This window comes from Trachemys scripta, chromosome 2, assembly GCF_013100865.1.
Source record: "Trachemys scripta elegans isolate TJP31775 chromosome 2, CAS_Tse_1.0, whole genome shotgun sequence".
NCBI lineage: Eukaryota > Metazoa > Chordata > Testudines > Emydidae > Trachemys > Trachemys scripta.
This window is the reverse complement of record NC_048299.1, coordinates 141,289,846-141,306,623: the sequence shown is the minus strand read 5'-3', so window position 1 is coordinate 141,306,623 and position 16,778 is coordinate 141,289,846.

The following is a 16,778-nucleotide window of genomic DNA, read 5'->3' as shown; positions in this document are numbered from 1 at the left end:
GTTGTCTTCCAGGCCTAACGTGCCCGTCACTCTGGCATCGGGGCGGGAGAGAATAACAGGAGACACAAACGACCCCATCCTTCCACTGCCATGCTGCCCATTCACCTGCCTTCAGGTCCCTCTGACGTGCCTCCCACTCTTCTCCAGACATGACTAACCACAATAACTGTCCTCTGCAGACCACGCCACCTCCCCTGAGCATGTCACACAACCCGGGGCCTGGCGTGGAGCCTTGCGCTGTGCTGGAAAACGGACCTGTTCCATTTCTTCCAGGCACAGGGACACCAGAGCGATTGCTGCTGGGGCTGCCAGAGGGTCACCAGGTGCCAGTGATGGGACTGGTGCCTCCTGACATCCCGCAGAGCCCTTGCCTGGATGGTGATCAGAAGGCAGGATTGAGCCTTGAGTGGGGGCAGCGGCATCTGTCTGGAAACAGCTGCTTTCTCCTGCCAAAGGCCTCGCTCCAGCCCCCCAGTCGGTCTCTTGTACTTGTTTTTCCTTCACGGCTCAAACAATTTTACACCCTTCAGAAACCAGAGGAGAAAATAGCCCCAAAGCTGAGCCGCTCTGGCAGGTGCTGGAGACATCCCCAGTGTATGTGGTCTCCTCTCTCCTACCCGGGACGGAGCTGGGGGGGTCTCTAGCGGCTGCCAGCTCAGCAGATCCCCAGATGCTGCCCTGCAGCTGCTGGCCACTCTCCCGAAGGGGCAGGTGCGGCCCCAACTCATGAATGCAGCCTATTGTACACGCACTGGCATGTGCGGGAGAACGCACACATGGAAAGAGCCGGGAGTTATGCAGACAAGCCCGGTGCCAGCTGCAGGAGAATCCGAGAGGCAGGGGAGGGGAAGGGGGAACGTCCCCGGCACTGCTCCTCCTGCTCACCAGGCTGCAGGGATCCTGGCCCCACCGGAACCTGTGTGCAGTGCTGACTGCCAAGCCCAGCTTGTCTGTGGCACCGAAACCTGGCCTGCCCGAGGGCTGCATTGCACCATGCAAGGCAGGGCTACAGCCGTGTCCCTGACTGGAGCATGGGACAGCCCTCTTGTAAGGTGACCTCTACTCCCTGAATGCGACAGTGTGTGTGAGCACAGCTCCCTCTAGTGGCTGGTCCTCATGCAGCCGCCTAATTTCTCATCGCTTGATCCCAGCTCTTATTACTCCTCGGGGAATTCTGTGCCAAAAAATTAAAAATTCTGAGCACAATATTTTAAAATTCTGCAAATTTTATTTGTCAAAGAAATGTGGAGGCTCTGGCATGGCAGCGGGGAGCACAGGCCACTGGCTGCACCGAGGTGGGAGATCGCTGTGCAACTTCCCCCCGGGACACAGAGTCAGCGGTGAGGTTGCACCCAACCCTGACACAGCGCAAGGACCGGACCCGCCCCAGAAACACCCCAGGGCCCTGCCCCTCCGTGCCAAGTGCACCAGGTGTGGGCAGGCAGGCTCAGCAAGGCAAGGGTGGAGGGGTGGAGGGGCTCAGTGTGGGGAGATCCAGGTGTGAGTTCAGAGGGTTCTGTGTGGGGCAATCTGGGTGCGGGCGGCTCAGTGGGGGATCCAGGTGTGGGGGAATCTGGATGCACAGTGGCTTGTTGGGGGTTCTGGGTGCAACAGTAATGGGACTCTGCAGGGGGGTCCAGGTGAAGGTAGTTGGAGCTCAGCAGGCAGTCTGGGTGTGGGAGGGATAGAGCTCGGCAGGGGGTCTGGGTATGGGGGACTCAGTGGGGGGTCCAGATGCTGGGGGAGTGGGGCTCAGTGGGGTGCGGATCCAGGTGCAGGTGGTTTGAGCTTGGTGGGGTGGGGATCCGGGGGTGGGTGGCTCATCAGGGTGGTCCAGGTGCAGAGTGAGTGGGGCTTATTGGGGGGGTGTTTCTGAGTGTGTAGGGGGGTGATGGTCGGTGGGAGGGTCTGGGTATGAAGGGGTCTGGATGCACGGGGGTTGGGCGGATGGGGCAGCAGCTCCCCATACAGGAATCCCTCCCCCTGCAGCTGAGAACCGATGGATGCAGGAAGTGTGTGTGGTGGAGTTTGCAGAGATTCCTGCAGCTGCGGGAGAAATCTGGGGGTGGGTCTGACTCACCCCGGATGCCGAGCAGGGAAGAGGAAGGGCTCAACTCCACCACAGTGAAAGAAGACAGCAAGCTCAGCTGACTTGCTTGAAAGGCTGAACTGACTGGGGATGGTCAGCCCATGGCCTTGCTCGGAGGGTCTAGGTCGGGCTTGTTGCCTATGACCAAATGTCAGCAGCTGCTGGATTGGCGTTCGTGATGGTTTCTTCCACCCCTTTGTGAGAACACGAATTCCTCCTTTCCTGCCAATCCCTGGAGTGCGGGAACTCCCTGGGATTCATAGATTCATAGACTCTAGGACTGGAAGGGACCTCGAGAGGTCATTGAGTCCAGTCCCCTGCCCTCATGGCAGGACCAAATACTGTCTAGACCACCCCTGATAGACATTTATCTAACCTACTCTTAAATATCTCCAGAGATGGAGATTCCACAACCTCCCTAGGCAGTTTATTCCAATGTTTAACCACCCTGACAGTTAGGAACTTGTTCCTAATGTCCAACCTAAACCTCCCTTGCTGCAGTTTAAGCCCATTGCTTCTTGTTCTATCCTTAGAGGCTAAGGTGAACAAGTTTTCTCCCACCTCCTCATGACACCCTTTTAGATACCTGAAAACTCCTATCATGTCCCCTCTCAGTCTTCTCTTTTCCAAACTAAACAAACCCAATTCTTTCAGCCTTCCTTCATAGCTCATGTTCTCTAGACCTTTAATCATTCCTGTTGCTCTTCTCTGGACCCTCTCCAATTTCTCCACATCTTTCTTGAAATGTGGTGCCCAGAACTGGACACAAAACTCCATCTGAGGCCTAACCAGCACAGAGTAGAGCGGAAGAATGACTTCTCGTGTCTTGCTCACAACACACCTGTTAATACATGCCAGAATCACCTTTGCTTTTTTTGCAACAGCATCACACTGTTGACTCATATTTAGATTGTGGTCCACTATAACCCCTAGATCCCTTTCTGCCGTACTCCTTCCTAGACAGTCTCTTCCCATTCTGTATGTGTGAAACTGATTGTTCCTTCCTAAGTGGAGCACTTTGCATTTGTCTTTATTAAACTTCATCCTGTTTACCTCACACCATTTCTCCAATTTGTCCAGATCATTTTGAATTTTGACCCTATCCTCCAAAGCAGTTGCAATCCCTCCCAGTTTGGTATCATCTGCAAACTTAATAAGCGTACTTTCTATGCCAATATCTAAGTCATTGATGAAAATATTGAACAGACCCGGTCCCAAAACAGACCCCTGAGGAACCTCACTCGTTATACCTTTCCAGCAGCATTGGGAACCATTAATAACTACTCTCTGGTTATCCAGCCAGTTATCCACCCACCTTATAGTAGCCCCATCTAAGTTGTATTTGCCTAGTTTATCAATAAGAATATCATGCGAGACCGTATCAAATGCCTTACTAAAGTCTAGGTATACCACATCCACCGCTTCTCCCTTATCAACAAGACTCGTTTTCTTATCAAAGAAATTGATAAGAAACTATCAGATTAGTTTGACATGATATGTTCTTTACAAATCCATGCTGGCTATTCCCTATTACCTTACCACCTTCCAAGTGTTTGCAGATGATTTCCTTAATTACTTGCTCCATTATCTTCCCTGGCACGGAAGTTAAACTAACTGGTCTGTAGTTTCCTGGGTTGCTTTTATTTCCTTTTTTGTAGATGGGCACTATATTTGCCCTTTTCCAGTCTTCTGGAATCTCTCCCATCTCCCATGATTTTCCAAAGATAATAGCTAGAGGCTCAGATACCTCTCTGTTAGGTCCTTGAGTATTCTAGGATGCATTTAGTCAGGCCCTGGTGACTTGCAGGCATCTAACTTTTCTAAGAGATTTTTAACTTGTTCTTTTTTTATTTTATCTTCTAAACCTACCCCCTTCCCATTAGCATTCACTATGTTAGGCATTCCTTCAGATTTCTTGGTGAAGACCGAAACAAAGAAGTCATTAAGCATCTCTGCCATTTCCAAGTTTCCTGTTAGTGTATCTCCCTCCTCACTGAGCAGTGGGCCTACCCTGTCTTTGGTCTTTCTCTTGCTTCTAATGTATTAATTCCAGGGCTCTAATGCCTATCGCGTGCTTCGGGGTCTTGCGATGCCGACGCAGGGCAAACCAATGCTCAGGAGCAGGGCTGGCTTTAGCAGGTGCGGGGCCCCATGCAGGGACGCGAATTGTCTCATGCCCCCCCTCCCCCCGCCCCGACTCCGCCCCCTCCCTGCCCCATTGGATCCCTCCCCAAATCCCCACCCTGGCCCCACCTCTTCCCCAAGCACGCCCCATTCCTCCTCCTCCCCCCTCCCTCCCAGGCTTGCGCTGATCAGCTGTATAGCGGCGTAAGCGCTGGCGGGAGGGGGGAAAAGCAGGACGCGGCTTTTTTTTTTCCCGCTCCACCAGCAGCCCCGGACGTTGCGGGGCCCAATTAGGCGCGGGGCCCCATTCCGGCCCTGCTCAGCAGCCTCACAACAGGGAACCGTGCAGACGTGCTAAGCTCCGGGAAGCCTCGTCCATGACATCCCCCTGTGGGAGGCGAGGGAAGAGCTGGCTCCCCCCTGGCTATCTGCACAGAAGAAGTGTCACTGGTTGTGTGTCACTCCCCACCCCCGGTGGCTGAGGAGGGGTGACTCTCTGGAGATGGTTCTACCTCTGGCCTCCCAGCCAAAGGGCTGGTGCATGTGCATCCAGCTGCAAATGCTCTGGCTGGAAGGGCAGGGGGAGGCCCCCTTCTTGGTCTGTCGGGCGTTCTTATACTCTGCCCCTCACTACGGTACCTGGTGTCACTGAGCAAAGACGCCCCTTCCAGGGGGAGGGGGAGGGGCAAGAGGAAAGGCAACCTTTGAGAGTCCTACGTCCTGGCCCACAGCTTCACTGACGGGACACTCCACACTGGGGAGAGGGGCAACACGTCACAGGCAAGTCAGCGGGACACAGCTGGGTGTTAGGAGGCCGTCAAAGCAGACAGAACAGCAGCCACAACTGCCCCACGGTATCCTACTGTGTGGCCCATACGCACCCTCATCTTTAATATGGGGGGAGGGGGTGGCAGGTGGAGACAAGTCCCAGCATGCCATGCTGCAGGTTGATCTGAGCAGCTTCCACTTTAGCCAAAAGTGGAGTGTTGCATCCTGGGACACAGGTTTGCAGGCCACCCCCTTGCTGTGTATTAAGGATGTGGGCAGCTGCAGTCAGCGCCAGTGAGATGTGGCCCTTAAGCTCCCGGCATGTTGACAAACTCTGAGCATCCTAATTGAACTGTCGCATTGGAAAGGTTGTTACAAGGAGGATGAAGAAAATTGTTCTTAACTTCTGTGGACAGGACAAGAAGCAATGGGCTTAAATTGCAGCAAGGGAGGTTTAGGTTGGACATTAGGAAAAACTTCCGAACTGTCAGGGTGGTTAAACCCTGGAATAAATTGCCCAGGGAGGTTGTGGAATCGCCATCACTGGAGATTTTTAAGAGCAGGTTGGACAAACACCTGTCAGGGATGGTCTAGATAATACTTAGTCCTGCCTTGAGTGCAGGGGACTGGACTCGATACCTCTCGAGGTCCCATTCCAGCCCTACGATTCTAGGATTGCTGCCTAATGTACTGGGGATCTGAAGCAACAGGACTCCAGGGGAGGCATGTCCTGCCCCATGTGCACCGCAGCAGTGAAGAGGTTAAGAGTGGCTGTTCTCCGGTGCAGTCTGTTTTCTGTCACACAGGTTCTGTCAGTCTGGGACACAGGAGGATTCCCAGCGCTGCTCTAAAGAGACAACTCAATCAGTCATCGCTGTGATTTCAGCACTAATGACTGAGGAAGCAGCAGTTTCCAGTCCATTAATGATTCTCTGTGAGCCCTGAACACAGCCAGCCTTGGCTCTTCTGGAAATGCCACTGCCTGATTAGAGTGATGGACGGGCACTGCCGTCATCAGATAACTCATCTCACAGCATCCTCTGCCACAGTCTGATTAGCAATAATAATAGCAGCCACTGACACAGCCGTCTGCATCAGGGCATCTCACAGAGCTTTACAAAGCAGGTGGGGAAACTGAGGCACAGAGGCTCAGTGACGTGCTCAAGGCCACTTGGTGAGTCAGTGTCAGACCCCAGAAATCCTGTCTGCCATATTGCGGCTCTAATCACCAGGCTGGAGGCTGTCTGGGACAAAACTCCATTTTCAGCATAATCATGCTAGGATATCTTGGAGCTCAGAGGCTGCTGTCACTTTCAGACATGCAGGATACAAAACAGCTAGACATATAGGGGCAGAATCCTCTCCCAGCTGCAGAGTAATACGTCAGAGGTGTCAAATTGACAGCCCGCCATCTGGATCTGGCCCACAGACCATCCTGCAGAATCTCAGCTTCCCTTAAAAAGAAAACATACGTTGCTAGCCCTGGCTGCCACAGAGAGAACTTGTCAAACATGAACCAAGTGTAAGCAAATGCAGCGATTGCGCCTGAGTCTGCAGCCAGCCTGAAACAATGGCTCTGAGGGATGAACTCCCCCATCCCCTATGAATCTGCTTGTAGCACATCAGTGTCACGTTAACTAGCCCATGGCTGATTGTTCTTCGCAGACAGGACAGGAAAAGGAGGTGGAAACTCTGCAGGACAGAAAATGCAGAAGAAAGAACAGAGGAGAAGAGAGATGGAGAAAGGAGGCTGGGGAAGGAAGAGGAACAAAGGGCAAGAGACTTTCTCACTGAATGACGTGGCAACCTGGTCCTGAACAGAGTTTAGTTACTGAATAACATGGCCGTATCATCCCTTTGAGCTCGCCTTAAGCCTCCCAGGGAGCCTCCCCTGTCTACTGAAGGGAGAATGAAGATCTCAATTTATATCCCAGCCCATGGGCCATGATTAACCATGGAATGCAGAGTTTGACAGCCCTGCTTTCCATGGAGGGGAATGGCTGTGGCTGGACGCAGCCGAGCTGCCCGGCTGCTGTAATCATTTGGGGTTTCTGCACCATGTTGTCAAGACAGGCTCTTTGCCCTACACAGGACCCACAGCTGTAGGCTGACAGGTAGGATGCTCTGGCTGAACTGCAAGTGCCTCCAGCAGCCAGTATCGACCCACTGATAACTCTCTAGGTGCCGTTCATCCCTTAGGGACTAAGATCCAACTGAAACGAAGACACTAAAGAGTCCAGCACATCAGATTTTTTCTCTCTCCCCATCTCCCTAGGGCTGTGTGCATGCACCCATCCCAGCAACAGTGTTAGACCTGGTGAGACACACCCTCTAGCGTCCACACCCAGTACTGCTGCACGGTCAGCTCCATACAGCGAAGTGGAGAAGACTGCAGTCATTTCCTAGCACCTTTCATCAAGGATCTCAAAGCGACTTGCCAAACTTCATCTTGGTTCTGTGGGGGAAGTATAATTAGCCCCCATTTTACAGTGGGGTGGTGGGACCACAGGGATGTTGGAGGCGACGCTGCAAAGTGGAAAGTCGTTATCATTTCTATTGCTGTGGTGGCGCCAGGAATATCAATCAAGAATCTGGCGCACAGATAAGACAGGCCCAGTCTCAGTGAGCTCATAGTTCAGACTATGAGGACTCAACAGGTGGAGGAGAGAGAATAGTAAAGCAAACAGGTTATACAAGCAGTGGTATTGCTACCTGCCTAGGTCAGCGAGTTTGTGCCCTTTATGATGGTTAAAGGGCAGAATGTGTCTATGTTTTTACCATAGGGATATCAAGTCTTGTCTTCTGTTTTCTGCTGGAGATCTCCTTGGAGGACCCAGAGATGTGGCTTGGGAGCTTTCTTAACTTTAATTGAAGGGGTTCCCATGTTGACACTTTACCAGAGAGAGCTCTTCTGCCAACTTTATGTTAGGCTTTACGTTAACAAGAGTTTTAAATGGTGAGAATAAAATTTCTTCCCCTCTCAGTTAATCAGGTTTCACCTTCTTGGTCCTTCTGATGCCAGTATCTCACCAGTTCTCTAGTTCTCCATAGAATCTTCCAGGAGAAATGGGGAAGACAAGACCTGAAACGGTGGTTGCTCCAGGTCACACAGTGACTCAGAGAAAGAGCCAGAAATAGAACTCCTGACTCCCAGACTTTTAGAGAGAGAAAGCGGGTGAGGTAATATTTTTTACTGGATCAGCCTCCCAGGCTTTTGGCTTGTCCACTAGATGGCATGGCCTCCCAGCAGGGTAAAAGGATTATTGCCAGATCAGAAGGAACCAGAGAAGGGAAACTGAACAGGAAGGACAGAGTTAATGAGACACTTTGATTGTTGAAATATAGACTAGATCCTCATAGAATCATAGAATCTCAGGGTTGGAAGGGCCCTCAGGAGGTATCTAGCCCAACCCCCAGCTCAAAAGCAGGACCAACCCCAACTAAATCATCCCAGCCCAGGCTTTGCCAAGCCTGACCTTAAAAACCTCTAGGCAAGCAAACCTCCCAAACTTAGCCCACTTCAGGTCTGTGAATATGTATAGAAAGGAAAGAACTATTAATGAAGGAATACTAGACATGGCTGCAGGGGGCTGAGACATATATCATGCGATCCACTCTGCTCTGTGTGGTCTAAAGATCCTATGGAACAATTGTTAAATGTCAGGATCTGGCAGAAAATTCACTTCCATTTGCTACTGTGCAGCATGCCATGTGCTGGCTGCTGCTTTCCTCCCCAGAAGTGGCAGCATTTCAGTGGGGCTGTATGTATGTAGCACATGTCATGTCTTTAGGAGCCACTATGTCACGAAATGTCAAATATTTTATTCTGTGTCATTGCCCAGGAAACAAGGGATGTCAGACATTCCGCCTGGGGACAGCCAGGTAGGGAGAAAAGGGAGATGAGAGCCAATAACGCAGAAGCCTTTTTGGAACACAAGTGGCTCTGCTAATCAGCGAAAATGGAAAGAACCATCCTGACAAATGAGACAAAGTGTAAGTAGATTGAATGAAACCTTCCCTAAAATATGATGTCCTTGATTGGGATAAAGCCAATCTACATTGTACAAGATCAGTCAAAACCAGTGTAATTGGATGATCATGAGACCCAAGACTATGCCTAGGACTAGGGGTCAAATTCATTCAGTCGGTGCCTGTCCTTCTCCTGTATGCTTCTGTGCTGGGGCAGATGATGCTCCACCATGCCTTGTGCCCCCGGGGCTTCAATCCCCCAGTCAGGCAGCCACTTGCAGAGATTGCCAAGGGAGGCAGCCACACGAGCCCCAGATGCCTGTTCTCTGGCTGCCAACCTGCCTGGGTTGCAGGAGTTCCTCGAGGGGAATGTGAAGGAGCCCAACTGGCACCATCCATGTGACTCCCACAGGGGAGATGTGAACCAGCAGTCAGACAGACCCCAGAAGAAAGGGATGTGAAGGCTTGAGGCTCACTAACTGCCAGAGAGGGCATCACTTTTGCATCTGAGACCTATTGTCTGAGAGACCCCTTACTTTTAAGCTGATGGAAGCCTGGACATTACCGAATTGGACAGACGACACTCCATTCTGCTTCAGCATTTGACCTAAACTAGGTAGCCCCAGTTCCCTTCCTGCTGTGAACAGCCACCAGCTCATCACCGTGCACCAACTTCTTGAACCTTCTGTGAAGCATCCAGTGCTGGCCATTGTCGGAGACAGGATACTGGAATAGCTGGACCACAGGTCTGATCCAGTCTGGCAATGCCTACACAGTGTGTGCTATGCAATGGGGAAAAAGCCCGAGTGACTTTAGGCTGCATAGGAAGAGGCATCACGTTGCAAAGCAAGGCAGAAATAGGTGAGACTGCAGCTGAAATAGAGCATTCCCTTCTGGGTAACTTAGTACCAGGATAACACTGACAACTGGAGAAGGCTCGGAGAAGAGCAAAAAAAAAAAGGTCATCGGAATGAGCTATAAGGAAATTCTTAAGCACTAAATGTGTCCAGCATGGCTAAACGATGAGTTGGACGGGGCGTCACTACAGCTACCAATATAGGCAGAGCTCTGCTTATAAACTTTACAAAACTTTAATTGTTCAGGCTGAAATTTCCTATGCCAGGTGATCATAGAATCATAGAAGATTAGGGTTGGAAGAGACCTCAGGAGGTCATCTGGTCCAATCCCCTGCTCAAAGCAGGACCAATCCCCAACTAAATCATCCCAGCCAGGGCTTTGTCAAGCCTGACCTTAAAAACCTCTAAGGAAGGAGATTCCACCACCTCCCTAGGTAACCCATTCCAGTGCTTCACCACCCTCCTAGTGAAATAGTGTTTCCTAATATCCAACCTCCCCCACTGCAACTTGAGACCATTACTCCTTGTTCTGTCATCTGCCCCCACTGAGAACAGCTGAGCTCCATCCTCTTTGGAACCCCCCTTCAGGTAGTTGAAAGCAGCTATCAAATCCCCCCTCACTCTTCTCTTCTGCAGACTAAACAATCCCAGTTCCCTCAGCCTCTCCTCATAAGTCATGTGTCCCAGCCCCCTGATCATTTTCGTTGCCCTCTGCTGGACTTTCTCCAATTTGTCCACATCCTTCTTGTAGTGTGGGGCCCAAAACTGGATGCAATACTCCAGGTGTGGCCTCACCAGTGCCGAATAGAGGGGAATGATCACGTCCCTCGATCTGATGGCAATGCTCCTACTAATGCAGCCCAATATGCCGTTAGCCTTCTTGGCAACAAGGGCACACTGCTGACTCATATCCAGCTTCTCGTCCACTTTTCTGCAGAACTGCCGCTTAGCCAGCTGGTCCCCAGCCTGTAGCAGTGCATGGGATTCTTCCGTCCTAAGTGCAGAACTCTGCACTTGTCCTTGTTGAACCTCATAAGATTTCTTTTGGCCCAATCCTCCAATTTGTTTAAGTCACTCTGGACCCTATTCCTACCCTCCAACATATCTACCTCTCCCCCCAGTTTAGTATCATCCATGAACTTGCTGAGAGATCCCATCATCCAGATCATTAATGAAGATGTTGAACAAAACTGGCCCCAGGACCAACCCCTGGGGCACTCCGCTTGATACCAGCTGCCAACTAGACAGCCTCAATCTGAAATTTTTGAAACATTTAAACAAAACTGTTCAGCCATTTCAGAGAACAAAGATTAAAGAAGAATACATTGTTTTGTCCATGTTAAAAAAAATCATTTTACAGCTGTTTTTGTTGAGAAGCTCCAGCACCTTCATATTTTGTAGCAAGGACTTTGAAATTTGGCAAAGAGGGCACCCTGGTGTCAAGGTGTGTCTTTTGCTGTTCCTATAAAACAAACCAACAAAAAATGTCCAAATTTGGCCAAGTTATAAGCCTCTAAAAAAATCTCAGTTCATGCAGGCTCAGTAAAGATGTGTTAGAATCTAGCAACCCCACGAAGTCGTGAGACCTCCTCCTGGCCCTGGCCAAAATCACCATCTATAATACCAGGAGGAGGATGCTGGATGGCGGGGTGCTCTGCAACTGTGGGGCCTATTTCCGGTCCTCCCTGGTCTCACGCCTCTGGGCAGAGTTCCTCTGGCTCCCTAAACAACTTTGAGGAGCAGTGGGCGCTGTCCGGGGTTCTCTGCTTGGTGTCTCCCTCTGGATTCCTAGTTTTGAACCTGTGACCTTCACTCCTGACCCTGTTTTTCATTAGTTGTCCCCTGTCTTCATTTGGTTCCCGGGTCCTGTGGTCCCTCCTGCTAGGCTGGGGGAAGAAAAAAACAAACAAACCTAAATTCTCTGAATATTTTGTCTGTACTGGGTGTGCTCCAGCCTAGGGCTGCAGGAATTCAGGACCTTCCCTGCAACTGCTCCTTCCAGCAACTGTGGGCCATTGTAGAGCTAGGAACCAAAACTTAGAGCAGGGAGACTGTCTATCCTATGCTCTCCGTGCCCCTCCTATTGGTGTCCAGGCAGCCAGAAGAAAGAGCAGCAGCCTCAGGACAAGAACCAAACTGGGAGAGGGCAAGAGAGGGAACAGATTGGGACAATAAGCCTTGCGGGGGTGAGAAGAGACTGGCGCTGGTGTGGAGTAGGGACTGAGACTAGCTGGGCAAGGAAACTAGGACTGGGAGCCAGGAATGGGTGAAGGCTGAGATTGGATGGACAGAGGACAAGAGGGGCTGGGTGAGGAAGGGGTCTGGAATGAGAAAGCAGGAACCAAGAACAAGGTGTGGAAACAGGACCAGGAACCAGGCCAGGTGGCAGGAACTTGCTCTCTGGGGTCTGGTCAGCACAGCAGGCCTAGCAACTAGGTGCTCAGACAAAGGGTGTGGTAGGAACAGGAAGCTTTATGCTGAGCTGGCCAATCAAGACTCTGTTGCTAGTCCAATAATCCCACTTCAGTTTGCTGGTCTGGCCTTGCTGTATGGTGGCATAGCGGTTAAGGTTCTTATGCAGCAACCTCCAGGCCTGGGTTTGAGACCTACAGCAACTGACATAGGGCAGGTGCAAAAGAGGTCAGGCGTGGGGGAAGGAACAGAATGTCAGGGTTGGAAGGGACCTCAGGAGGTCATCTAGTCCAACCCCCTGCTCAAAGGGGGACCAATCCCCAGACAGAGTTTTGCCCCAGATCCCTAAATGGCCCCCCTTAAGGATTGAGCTCACAACCTTGTGTTTAGCAGGCCAATGCTCAAACCACTGAGCTATCCCTCCCCCCCAAAAAAGTCTGTCCCCCCTGGAGAAACTTCCTTGTAGAACCCATGAATCTGAACATTCCTCTGCTGTTAGCAAATACCTGGGAAACTCACAGGCAAGGCATGTGTCTCGCCGCCTCTAATCAGTGGCTCCTCCACAGAGGGGATGACAACTCACACTACAGCTGTCACTTATTCCCTTGCTTCAAATGGTACAGGTCTGTGCTGTGGATCTAAAGGCTCCAACCCTGCTGATGATCCATGGGGGTCTCAGTTTGGTTTTTGTGCTGGTATTTGCAGCAACACAGGGACTTAGCCACTAAAAACTGGGTTAAAAGGCTGTTTAGGTTACAAACTCAAGCATTCAGAAACTAGGAGATGCCAGAATTAAGGTTGCCAGTGCAACTTCATTCAGCTCCCTTGTGTATATGCATTAGGGGTGTCTTTAATCACCTGACCACCCACTACTTTTTCCAGAGGACCCCGCCTCATACTCTGCACAGGATGGATTGTGTTCCAGCAATGAATCGAGGCTGTGTAATGAAGAGGCTGTTATCTCTAGGATCCCTGCCTTGTTTGTTGCAGGAGGTGGAAATTGTGTACCTATATATGAGCCTGGGAGGTGGTGGGAACTAAGCTCACTGAGGGGAAGGGGCCAATGGACCCAGACAAGTAATTGCAGGGGACAACAAATGAAAACACAGGGATGGCAGTGAGGGTCATAGGGTAAAAATAAGGCAACTGGAAGAGGACATTGAGGTGGGAAGTGTGTAGTAAATGAGGCAGCGGGTTGCAAGAAGAGAAAGGATGGTCTCATGCCATCCTAGAGACCTGGCTTCTATCCCTGCCTCTGCCACAGCATTCCTACGTGATGCTGGGCAAATCATATAAACCAGACTTTTCACATATGGTCCCTAATTGTATACCTAATTTCTAGGCACCCAACTTGAGACCCTGGAGTCTGATTAGCAGAAGTGTTGAGCATTCACACTACAACTGGAGTCTCTGGGACCTGTCCTCTGAGCATATAAAGTGCTATAAAAAGCTAAATATTCTGAAAACTCCGGCATCTAAAATTGGGCACCCTAAATCAGTGGATACTTGTGACCTCTATCATTCTCTGCCTCCGTTCTCCATGTGTAAAATGGGGATAATCCCACCCCTCACCTCACAGGGCATTGTACAAACGAATGAATTAATGTTTGTAAAGCCCTCAGATATTATAGTGACAAGCACCACAGAAATGCCCAGGAGGAAATTAATAATTCTGTGTTCGGAGCAGGGTGTGAATTGTCTGCAGCAAATAAGGCCAATGGAAACATATTGAACAAAACAAAATATGATCTAGCTGCTCATTCAGTGAGCACCGTCTGTCCTGTGCACTGAATAAAGCGAGGGTCTATGAAAGAACAAGTATTTGATCATATAATTAAAGACTGTATCTGAATGCATATGCAGGGTGCATGGGGCGGGGGAGGCAAATGAAGGTTGCACGGGCAACCTTAGCTCTGGCACTTCCTAATTTTTGACTTTACACACACGAACTAATGACAGGTTATAATTAGACAGTACATTATTGGGGATGGGATTTAGCAAACAGCAGAATGGGGAAGACATAACTTAATGAGTAATGACAACAAAGAGTGAGGGAGGCAACCCTGTCATATAATCCCATTCATACATTTATCAAGCTCCCTCTTAAAATTAGTTAGGTTGCTAGCCCCCATTACTTTTATTGGGAGGCTGTATCTGAACTTCCCTCCTCTGCTGGTTAGAAACCTTCTTCTCATTTCCAACCTGAATGTATTCATAGGCAAAGGAGGTTGCAATAATTTGCCAGGTGCAAATATTCAGGAAGGAGTAGAGTTCTTTAGTGTGATGCAATCAAGAAACATAAACCTTAGGCTGAACTATCAGGAAACTTTCCTATCATTGGCTGTGGAATAATTGCTTCGTAGTGATGTGGTGGAAATCCAATTGCCTGCCAGTTCTAAAACAAGCGTGGATAAAACACTAAAAGTATTGGGACCGATGCTGCATTTGCAGGGTGATGGACTAGATGATTTAACAGACCTTTCCCAGTCCTAACTTCCATGATTATTTGCAATTTGTCTGGATCGAATCTACCTCTCCATTCCTGACCCAGTTTATCTGTCACTTTTAAGACTGCGGTGCTGCCAAAAATACTGACACTTTTGTGACAGGCCTGAGAGCCTGAGAATGCCACTCTTTCACACAAAAAGGCCCTGTAAGCAGGGCCGGCTCTGACTTTTTTGCCGCCCCAGGCAAAAAAGCCTCCCCCCGCCCCCGGCGGGGAGCGTGGCAGGGGAGGGCACCGAGCCTGGCCGCGGGCCCGCTCTCCCCAACCGGCTGGAGCACCGGGGGGAGGGCGGCGAGCCCACCGCAGCTCCGCTCTCCCCGGCGGCCGGAGTGCCAGGAGGAGGGCAGAGAGCCTGGCCAGGGCTCCGCTCTCCCCGGTGGCCAGAGTGCCGGGAGGAGGGCGGAGAGCCCGGCCAGGGCTCCGCTCTCCCCGGTGGCCAGAGCACCGGGGGGAGGGCGGTGAGCCCGCCGCAGCTCCACTCTCCCTGGTGGCCGGAGCACCAGGAGGAGGGCGGAGAGCCCGGCCAGGGCCCCGCTCTCCCCAACTGGCCGGAGCGCCAGGGGAGGGCGGCGAGTCCACTGCAGCTCCGCTCTCCCCGACCGGCCGGAGCGCTGCAGGGAGGGCGGCGAGCCCAGTCGCGGCCCCACTCTCGGGCCAGAGCACCGCGCCGCCCCCCTCCAGATGCCGCCCCAAGCACATGCTTGGTGGGCTGGTGCCCGGAGCCTGCCCTGCCTGTAAGAGAGGCAAAATGGGAAGTTAGGCCCTGGGGTCAGTTGTGTGGGGTTTTTGTTTGCAACTGACTAGAGCTTTTTTTTTTTTTTAAATACTATCTTTTCACACATTCTAGTGTATTTCAGTGGCTGGACTGATCTGATACCACATGGGAATCCTGGCCAACACCTACAAGGGTGGGGAAAGTACACACTTGAACCCTTACTTACTGAGGTGCCAGCTAGAAAGGTGTTCTCATATAAAAGGTTCTCATCAACAGAAGTTCAAAACAAATTCTTCCCTCTGCCAAGCCCCAGTTACAAAGAGGGTGGCTGTAATTAGCTCCAGTCGATATAAATTAGGTGTGGCCTGTTAGCACAACTGCAATTCTAAACTTTGCCCAGCCACGGTGGTGGGTTGGCAACTTTCCTAGACCCTGCAGGACAGAGGTGGGGGAACCAGAACCACACCTACCTGCCGCCAGCCACATCATCACTAGTACCGAAGGCGTGGCCCTAGTGCTACGAGCCCCAACATGCAGCACTCCTTTTTGAGCAATGTGGTTTGGCTCATGGAGTTTTAGCATTTGCCATCTACCACGTCTACCTCCATGATACCTGAGAGCCACATAGAATTACATGCAGTTATCATCTTAACACTAATAATAGTTAATGCCTAAAGATCCCAGTCAGTGACCAATGTTCCATTGAGCTAGTCATTGTACAGATACTAATTCCCTGCCCCAATGAGCTTACAAGCTAGGTTGCAATAGAACATAGCAGGTAGACAAAGAAAACAAAGTGGCGGGGAGAGTTTGATGGGCAAAGTAATCGTACCACAATCTTACCTCAGCACAGCTAAACAGTCATGGTGATTCAACACCTCTAGCTGTTGTCAGCTGGGTACATTGTGGGCATCATGGCAGAAGTGAATTTACTAGATGACCTTTGGTTCTATCTTCCCCAGATCGGAGGAGAGGGTGCACAGCGCAGATAGGAATTTATTATTGTGGGGAAAGCCCTGCCTTACATTTTGTTCTGAATGGGGTGAGATTTGCAGTCATGCTGACTTCTTGTAATAGAGAAGTTGGGCCATTTGCTGAGAAAGTCCCATCACCTGTTCTCGCAAAGGTCACTCTTGACATTAACAGCTCCGGGTGTTACAAGCTTGCCAAGGACCAGACTGTGCAGACTACGTGTTCCAGGGCAGATCACTTTGCAGTAGGACTTTAGCCTCTGTGGGTCGCACTTGTGTATCCAAGTTAGGTGGGACTTCGTAACAGACCCCTATGAGTCAGGCAAATTGCAACATTGCACACTCGGACCTATAATCTCTTTGCAGA